Raw genomic sequence first — 10,999 nt, forward strand, 5'->3', positions numbered from 1 at the left:
AAAAACTTACCTCGGATGTTGTCGAACGATTTACGACTATTCGATCACTTTTTCCTTCCCTTTATCGGATTTAGTTCCCCTTTGCTCTTGAGCTTAATTTAACAAATAAATTGATTTAATCATTTTGAACATCAAGGAGAAATTTAAGGTACTTAGCCCATGTATATTAGGCATTAGAGTCATATATGTACAAAATCATGAATCAAATCAACATATTAGCCCACACTCTCTTTTAGCCGATTATCTAAGCCAAGATAAAAGCATCAATATGCTTGCCTCTAACCGAATACATGCAACACCAATCTACCTCATGTGGCCGAATATGCATGTCTATGTTGGGGCCGATTATATGCTTAATACTTCCTACAAACATGGTTACTTGTATTGACTACATACCATTTTGTTTCAAGTTCAAAGCTCGGCTAAAACACATATATACACTAGTAATCAAATACTAACATTTGCACTTCACCTTAATAGCTAACTTAGCAACCCTTAATTTAACATATAATTGTTCATAACAAAATTAAAGCATCCTCTCCATTCCATCAATTCAAAACACATACATTACTCAATCATATTCAAAGTCACATTCGGCCTTAGCACATAACTTCTCTACTTCATCTAACATGAACAACAACTATATTTCTCTTCCACTTCCTACCATGGCCGAATGCTTCATGAAGTTGCTAAGACCTACCTTTTTCAAATTCCCACACACACTCACATCCAATCCTTTTTGTTGAGCACTCAAACTCTATCATCTTCATACCTCATCAACACAACATCAAACACCAACCAAGAAGACAACACCCATGGCCGAGTATTATCTCCCTCACATAGCAAAGATTTAAACCATGGGCTAGGTAGAACTCAAGCTAACAACTAAAAATATACATGAATCTCATGGAGCAACATCAAACATACCTTAGCCTAGTTACATGCATGGCCGAACCTCTTCAACCTTTCTTCTTCCTTTCTCCTTAAAATTTTCGGCCAAAGATGTTAAAGGATGAACATTTTTTTTTCTTTTCTTTGAATTTTCGGTCAAGAAGAACAAAGAGGATGAAGCCTCTTTTTTTTTTCTAGGTACGGCAAAGTGGGGGGAGCAAGGATGAAACAACTTTGGTTTCTCCTCCCACTCCCCTCATATTTTATTGTTCTTCCCACAACATGCTATCACAAATTGTTTATAATATGTTTTACCCATCACATTTTGTCTATCCTTAATGCTATGGCCGGCCATTACTAATTAGGTGGGGGAATTGACATGCAAGTCCACCCTTTTGATTTCATGCACTAATTGATCCTTATAGATTAACCTATCACATTTTAAAAGTGTCATACATAAGTCCTATTAGCTGAATTCACATGCAATCGACTACATCGAAGCTTAAAACTTTCACACACTCATATTCACATACTCTAGACAATAAATATCACATTCAAATACTTCGGTGACTCGATTTAGCGGTCCCGAAACCACTTCCTGACTAGGGTCAATTTAGGGCTGTCACACAAACAAAGGAGCATGATTAAGTTTATGAATTATTCTATGAAATGGTTATGAATCTATATGGTTGAATTGTACTTATATGCTTTAGCATTTAGACCAATTGTATTTGGCTTACTAAGCTCTTTGTAGCTTACTTTGTGTGTTTACTGTCTGTTTTACAGTTATCATAGCTACTAAAGGCTCGGGGATTGTTGAGGATCGTCACCACACTATCGATCTCATTTTGGTACTTTTGAAAGAGCACATATTTTAAAGTATGGCATGTATAGGCTAAAAGGTCTATGTATATAAGTTTTGATGTGTATATATTATGCCATAGGAGTTGGCTAGCAAATGAAATGTTGTATATAGTTTTGATATTTGGTTGATGGTACGAAATGATGTATGGTTTGTAACACCCCGTACCCGAGTCCGTTACCGGAGTCGAACACAAGGTGCACACAAACTTAACTTAATCATTTTCACTGTCCATTTAAAAATTTCCAGACAAGCTGGTTACTGCGTCACTGTCGCCTTAAAAATCATATCTTGAGTTTCAAAACTCGAAAATCAGTTTCGTAATTTTTCCCGAAACTAGACTCATATGTCCATCTACAGATTTTTTTCTAGAATTTTTGGTCAAGCAAATTAGTACAGTTTATTAGTTAAAATCTCCCCTATTCCAAGGTTCGACTACACTGACCTTTATGCATTACGAATTGGATATCTTCCAGTACAGGTCTTCAATACTGATGCTGTTTATTTCTTTAGAAACTACACTCAAAGAGGAATCTATACATATATGGCATGACTCCTAATCATCTCTGGTTAATTTACAATGAATTTCCAAAGTCGGAACAGGGGATTCAGAAACCGTTCTGGCCCTGTTTCACGAGAACTTTAATATCTCTGAACATATAACTCATATGACCGTTTCGTTTCTTCCATATGAAAGTAGATTCATCAAAGTTCATTTACATAATTTATTCACTATTTAATTCCATTCCTACAAATTTTAGTGATTTTTCAAATGCTCACCACTGCTGCTGTCCGTATCTGTTTTCAAGGTAAACTTTACCTATTTCGTGGTTTCCATGGACCAACTAGAGTTTTGTCATACATAGGTCCACATATACTCATATTTAGCCATTCCAATGGCTGATCATTTGCCTAACACTTCCATTCCAGTCCATGCTCACATCATGAAACCATACATAAATACATAAACACAAATAGTCTAATGCCATACCCCACTTTTACGAGCCATTTTTGCATGGCTGTACACACATACATCACAAAACGTATTTGAAAAACAGCAAAGGGTAGTCCTATACATGCCATATCCGGAGTTCAACTAAAAGAATACCAAAAGGGCTTTGATAGTGTGGATGACTTGACTTGATGATCCCGAATCCGATAGCTAACGAGCAAAATCTATAAAACAGAGAAACAGAGAAGCGGAGTAAGCAATTTATGCTTAGTAAGTTTGAGCAAGGATTCGGCACAACAAAAGCATAGCAATCATATAGCTAACGGATAATTTCAGTATGCACAAATTCTCAATGTCATACTTATTTCACATTCCAACCCCTATATTCATACATAAGGGATCATCTTAGCCAAATACCGGAAGCTCATTACTCGATGGCGAATATCATTCAAGGAATCAACTAATTTCAAGCACATACGAACATACCTCATTGCTGGAATTTTTCAAGCGTATTAACTGAAATTTTTACAGCAAGAACGCTCGTTCTCGAATCACGTACCTTGAATTTAACCGGATATAACGACTAGCTCAAATGCCTTGGGACAAACCCGGTTATAGTAACTTCGCACGGATGCCTTCGGACTTAACTCGGGTTTAGTAACTCGCACAAATGCCTTGGGCTTAACCCGGATTTATTAACTCGCATTTAACGCCTTCGGATCTTAGTCCGGATATGGTCACTTAACACAAAGCCTTCGGGACTTAGCCCGGACATCATTCAAATAGCCAAGCACAATTATCAATAAATCATGACACATTCGTATTTCATTCTCATTAGCAAAATTCAAACACAAGTCACTTATCACATTTGCAATTTCGGCTCAATAGCCACACACAAAGAGCATGATCTAATCAAATCATAATGTAAGTTCCATTACTCGAGAACTTAACTCGGACGTGGTCGAACGATTTCGACGGCTATTCGACGACTTTTTCCTTCCCCTTATCGGATTTAGCTCCCCTTTGCTCTTGAGCTTAATTTAACAAATAAATTGGTTTTATCATTTGAGCATCGAAAGAGGAATTCAAGGTACTTAGCTCACATATTTTCATTAGACATTAAAGTCACATATGTACGGAAATCATGAATCAACTCAACACATTAGTTAGTACTCTCCTTAGCCGGATTTTCTAAGCCAAGAATAGGCATCAATATGCTTGCCTCTAACCGAATGCATGCACACCATTTCCCTCATGTGGCGAATATGCATGTCCATGTTGAGGCCAATTATACACTTTATACCACACAAAAAAACAGCATACATTTTACTAACTAACGATTCCATATTGTAACTCAATACACATCTATCATTTCCTTCATAACCAAACATCATCACAAGCAAATATACACCTTGAAATAGTATACATGTCATACCAATACATCATGTGCAAACATATATTCATGTAGGTGCAAGGGCCGAATCTCAAGTTGCTTATATCCAAATATAAACACATATCCAAAGCTCAAATCTTACTTACCATGCAACATGCATGAATCGTACTTATGGATATACCATGGCCGAATACACCACCACACCATACCGTTTCAATTTGGTCATGGTTAAACAAAGAACTTAGTATCTCATTCAAAAATGCTAAAAGAAAATCTAAGAGTCCTCAATCCCCATCACATGTATCATTATCAAGCTTGATATTTAGCATGCAATGGCATTAACACCACATCCACTTTGGCGAATATCATTCCATGACATAGCAAAGATTTGAACCATGGGCTAATAAAAACATCAAGCTAGCAACTAAAACATGCATGAATCCCATGGCACAACCTCAAACATACCTTAATCTTGACACAAGTATGGCCAAACTTCCTCCTAATCCCCCTCCAAACCAAGCATGAAGCAAGAACCCCTTCCTTCTTCCTTAGAATTTTAGCTCAAAGAAAATGAAAAAAAGATGAACAACAATTTTTTTCTTCTCTTTCCTCTACTCACGGCAATGGGGAGGGAGAGCCTTCACACACAATTTTTTTTTATTACCCATGCATCTTATTTTATTTCTCCTTACATAATGCACTTACAAAACATGTTTCATGACATGTCTTGCCCATATTTCCTTGTCATGGCCGGCCACTAGCTATTAGGGGGGGAAATTTGACATGCAAGTCCATTGTTTTGCATGCATGCTTTAAATTAGTCATCACACATTTCCCCATCATACTTTCAAAGTTTTCTACTAGGTCCTTTCTAGTGAAATTCACATTTATAACTCTAAATTAAAACATCAAAAATGTCACACATGAGTTAACACATATTATAGGCAATAAAATAAATATTAAATTATTTTTATGCCTCGGTTTTGTGGTCCCGAAACCACATTCCGACTAGGGTCGTTTTAAGGCTGTCACATGGTTGTAGTGTTTTATGAACTAATATGTTTTTGTTATAATGAAGCATGTTTTGAGTATGGAATTGGTTGGAAATTTTGGTTTGAATGTCGTATATTATTGCTTGTAGGATTAGACCTAAAAAGGGGTGGCAAATTTGGCTTAAACCAATCCTGTTTGGTGCCACACAGTCAGGGGACATGGGCATGCCTTGTGGCCGTGTAAGAAAATCAGTATTCTCCTAAAAACCACACGGTCTTGACACACAGGCGTGTCATATAGCCGTGGGCTAAAGTCAGTAGCTAGCTAAGTATCACACGGCCATAGTACACGGGCGTACCTATTGGCCGTGTGAAAAAGTCAGTTTAGGACCTATTTTTGGCACGGCTGGTTCACATGGGCGTGTCTAGTGCCCGTGTGTGACACACGGCCTAGTTACACGGGTGTGTGACTTTAACAGTTTGAAAGAATTGGTTGAGTTCTGAAAATTCTAAATGTATTCGTTTTAGTTCTGACCTTTCTTAAATGTATGTTTTAGGTCTCGTAGACCATATTAATAAATGAATTGTTGATGAATGCCTTTGTATTAAGGATATTTATTATATGTTATTTTGTATTGGTCTGATATGTTCTGTCTATCTGGTAATGCCTCGTAACCCTAATCCGATGTCGGTTATGGTTTAAGGGTGGTGCATTTTATTGGTATCAGAGCTATGGTTTAGTTAGTTCTAGGACTATCATAGTGTATGTGAGTCTAGCTATACATGCCATATATCTGAATCTATGATAGTGTGATGACTCCTGACATTGAAATATGTTTTTATATAACAAATGGATTCCGATAGAGCTATAGCTGATGATGTAGAAAGCAATGCGCCTATTCTCGCACAAGGGACTGTGCAATTTGATTCTAGACCGGCTACGAGTAGCCGTGATGGTGAGGCTAAGCAAGCCTTTTATTAGATGATGAATGAATGGTTCACCTAATACATTAGAACCAATCCTACTGTACAACAACCTCCACCCCCAGTTAATCCTCCTCAAACTTCTGATTATGCCATGAGTGAATCTGGTACAGTTGAGTAGACCACTAGTTGATAAGATTAGAAAGTATGGGGCTGAAGAGTTCCGAGCTACGAGTGATGATGCTGAAAGAGCCGAATTCTGGTTAGAGAATAAAATACGAGTGTTTGATGAAATGTCTCTGAGTCTTGAGGAATGTGTTAAATGTGTCGTTTCACTTCTGAGAGATACGATGTATCATTGGTGGAAAGCTTTAATATATGTAGTCCTGAGTGAACGGGTTACGTGAGATTTCTTTCAATCTAAATTTCGGAAGAAATATATAAGTCAGGGATTCATTGATTAGAAACGTAAAGAGTTTCTCGAGCTTAAACAGGGTCGTATGTCTATTATTGAATATGAACGTGAATTTGTGAGATTGAGCCAGTATGCTCGTGAATGTGTATTGAATGGAGCAATAATGTGTAAAAGATTTGAAGATGGACTAAACGAAGATATCCGTTTGTTAGTTGGGATTTTTTAAATTAAAGAAATGGTAGTGCTCGTTGAGCGAACATGTAAAGTTGAAGAATTAAGTAAACAGAAAAGAAAAACTGATTCTGAAGCCAGAGATGTTAGAAAGAGATCTTCGAGTAGATCATTTCAGTCTGTGCCAAAGAAATTTTGAGATGATTATAGTCGTTCGAAGGCTGATATAAGACATTTGAATCGAGATCGAGCTAGATCGCATTCTAATTTCAGAACCCCTACTATTTCTGTTGCAAGTGTCGAGAATGTCTGATCTGAGAGATCTGAATGTAAATACTATGGTAAAAGACATTCGGGAAATTGTAGATTGAATAATAGAGCCTGTTTTCGATGTGGATCTCTAGATCATTTTGGAAGAGATTGTTCTGAACCTGTTGAGCAAGTAAATGTACAGAATCCAAGACTGAGTAATACCTTAGTTAGAGGTAGACCTTTTAGAAATTTGAGAAATGCAAGTAGTGGTCAAAGAGCTACTGGGGATACTGCTATTAGATCGGAGGCCAGAGCACCTATCAGACCCTACGCTATCCGAGCTCGTGATAAAGCCTCATCTCCCGATGTGATTACTGGTACTTTTAATCTTTATGATACTTCTATGATTGCATTGATAGACCCTGGATCAACGTATTCTTATATTTGTATGAATTTAGTACACAGTAAGACTTTGCCTGTAGAGTCTACTAAATTCGTAATTAAAGTATCGAACCCCTTAGGCAAAAGTGTTTTGGTAGATAAAGTCTGCAAGAATTGCCCGTTATTGATTCGAGATATCTGTTTTCCTGCTGATCTGATGCTTTTGCCTTTCGACGAATTTGATATAATTTTGGGAATGGACTGGTTGACTTTGCACGATGCTATTGTGAATTACGAATGAAAAGTCATTGATTTAAGGTGTAAGAATGATGAGATAATTCGAATTCAGTCGAGTGATCTGAATGGACTGCCAGCTGTGATATCTGCAATGAAAGCACAGAGATATGTGAAGAAAAGTTGTGAAGCCTACTTAGCCTGTGTTAGATTCAAAAGTGAATGATAAGAAAGTTGAATCAGTTCCTGTTGTCTGTGAATTCTCTGATGTGTTTCCTGAAGAATTACCGGGTTTGCCTCCGATTCAAGAAGTTGAGTTTGGCATTGAATTAGTACCTGGTACTACTCCGATTTCAATAGCTCCGTATAGAATGGCTCTGACCAAGTTAAAGGAATTAAAATCTCAGTTGCAAGAATTGACTGATCGAGGGTTTGCTAGCCGAGTTTTTCACCATGGGGTGCTCCTGTTCTGTTTGTGAAAAATAAAAATGGCACAATGAGAATGTGTATTGATTACCGACAGCTTAATAAAGTGACTGTAAAGAACAAATACCATCTGCCTAGAATTGATGAATTATTCGATCAGTTGAAAGGTGCTACTGTGTTTTCTAAGGTAGATCTAAGATCGAGTTACTACCAGTTGCGAGTAAAGGATTCTGATATTCTGAAAACTGCTTTCAGAACGAGGTACGGGCATTATGAATTTTTAGTTATGCCTTTTGGTTTAACGAATGCACATGCTGTATTTATGGATTTAATGAATAAAATTTTCAGACCGTATCTTGATCAATTTGTTGTTGTATTCATTGATGACATATTGATTTATTAACGTGATGACTCTGAACATGCCAAGCATTTAAGAATAGTGCTACAAACTCTGCAAGATAAACAGTTGTATGCAAAGTTTAGTAAATGTGAATTCTGGTTGCAAGAAGTTGGTTTTCTAGGTCATATTGATCAGCTTCCGGTATCTGAGTTGATCCGAGTAAGATTTCAGCTATTCTAAATTGGAAACCTCCGAGGAATGTTTCTAAGGTCCACAGTTTTCTGGGACTTGCTAGTTACTATAGACGATTTGTAAAAGATTTCTCTGCGATAGCAACTCCGTTGACAAAGTTACTTCAAAAAGATGTAAAATTTGAATGGTCTAAAAAGTGTCAGAAAAGTTTTGATCGGTTAAAACTCATTAATCAAGCTCCGTGACTTGTGCAACTTTGAATCGTAAGCAATTCGTTGTTTATAGCGATGCTTCGTTGAATGGACTCGGTTGTGTTTCAATGCAAGAAGGAAAAGTTATAGCATATGCCTCGAGACGACTGAAGCTGTATGAAAAGAATTATCCGACCCACGACCTCAAGTTAGCTGCTATTGTGTTTGCTTTAAAAATCTGGCGTCACTATCTATTTGGTGAGAAATGTCACGTGTTTTCTGATCATAAAAGTCTGAAGTACTTAATGAAGCAGAAAGACTTGAATCTGCGACAAAGAAGATGGTTAGAACTGTTAAAAGATTTTGAACTTGTGATTGATTATCATCCGGGAAAAGCAAATGTTGTTGCTGATGCTTTGAGTCGAAAATCGTTATTTGCTTTGAGTGCGATGAATACTCATTTAGTTCTGTCGGATGATGGTTCAGTTTTAACTGAATTAAAAGCGAGACTTTTGTTCTTACAACAGATTATCGAAGCTCAGAAGGTTGATAATAAGATTATGGCTAAATGAACTCAGTGTAATTCTGATTCTAATTTTGAATTTTGAATAGATGATGATGATTGTCTGAGGTTCAGAAATAGACTTTGTGTTCCAAGAAATCCGGATTTGATTCAAACGATTTTGAATGAAGCTCACAGTAGTAGATTTTCTGTACATCCGGGAAGTACGAAAATGTATAAAGATTTGAAACAACTATATTAGTGGCTAGGAATGAAAAGAGATATTTCTGACTTTGTTTCGAGATGTTTAATCTGTCAGCAAGTTAAAGCTGAGCATCAGGTACCATCTGGGTTATTACAACCGATTATGATTCTGGAGTGGAAATGGGATCAAGTGATCATGGATTTTGTTTCGGGTTTGCCTCTGTCTCTGAAAAAGAAAGATCCAATTTGGGTTGTAGTTGATCATTTGACGAAATCAGCTCATTTTATTTCGATTCGATTTGATTATTCACTAGATAAGCTAGTTGAGTTGTATATTTCTGATATTATGAGATTGCATGGTGTGCCATTGTTGATATTGTCAGATAGACACCCGAGATTTACGTCGCGATTCTAGAAGAAATTGCACGATGCTCTGGGTACTAAATTGTATTTTAGCACCGCTTTTCATCTGCAAACTGATGGTCAATTAGAACGGATTATTCAGATACTTGAGCATATGTTGAGATGTTGCATTCTCGAGTTTGAAGGTGTGTGGGAACAATATCTACCTTTGATTGAATTTGCTTATAATAATAGTTTTCAATCGAGCATTAAAATGGCACTGTACGAAGCCTTATACGGTAGGAAGTGTAGAACTCCATTATACTGGTCTGAGCTTAGTGAGAATAAAATTTACGGTATTAATCTGATAAAAGAAACAGAACAGAAAGTGAAAGTAATCCAAGATAGCTTGAAAGCTGCCTCTGATCGGCAGAAATCATATGCAGATTTGAAAAGAAAAGATATCGAATTTAAGGTCGGTGATAAAGTGTTTCTGAAAGTATCTCCATGGAAGAAACTATTTCGATTTCGAAAAAAGGGCAAGTTGTGTCCGAGGTTCATTGGACCGTATGAAATCATCGAGCGATTTGGATCGGTTGCTTATAGATTGAGCCTACCATCTGGGTTAGAAAAGATTCATAATGTGTTTCACGTATCGATGCTTCGATGGTATAGATCTGATCCGTCCCATGTGATATCCCCTTCTGAAATTGAGATTCAATCTGATATGACTTACGAAGAAAAGCCGATCTGTATTTTAGCTCACGAGATTAAAGAGTTACGAAACAAGAAAATTCCATTAGTTAAAGTGATGTGGCATCGAAACGGAGTAGAAGAGGCTATGTGGGAGCCTGAAGATTCAATGAGACAACAATATCTGAATCTGTTTAACGATAAGATTTTAAGGGACAAAAATCACTAAGGGGGAGAATTGTAACTGTCCAGTTTTGACCCCAATCGGAATAGTGGTTTCGGAACCACAAATCCAAGTCTAAAAAATATTTTAATATTATTTTCTGTGTTTGTGATATGTGAATTTACATCTGTGAAAATTTATGTGATTTAATTTGTCTGTTTTTCTGCTTAATTATGAAAAAAGATTAAATCACGTAAAGTGTAAAAGTTGAGTGCTAGATGTTAAAGCACCTATTTGGCTTGGCTTTTAAAATAAGGGTCCTTGCATGTCAAATATACCATTGATATAGTAAGTGGACAATGTTGGACATATGTTAGGTGAATGGATAATTTTATAACAAAGGGCAAAATGGGAAAAATGATTATTAAAGTTATAATAATAAAATGAAAACATGAAAGTGGCCATATTATCACCTTGTT

This window comes from Gossypium arboreum, chromosome 4 (assembly GCF_025698485.1).
Source record: "Gossypium arboreum isolate Shixiya-1 chromosome 4, ASM2569848v2, whole genome shotgun sequence".
NCBI classification, from domain to species: Eukaryota; Viridiplantae; Streptophyta; class Magnoliopsida; order Malvales; family Malvaceae; genus Gossypium; species Gossypium arboreum.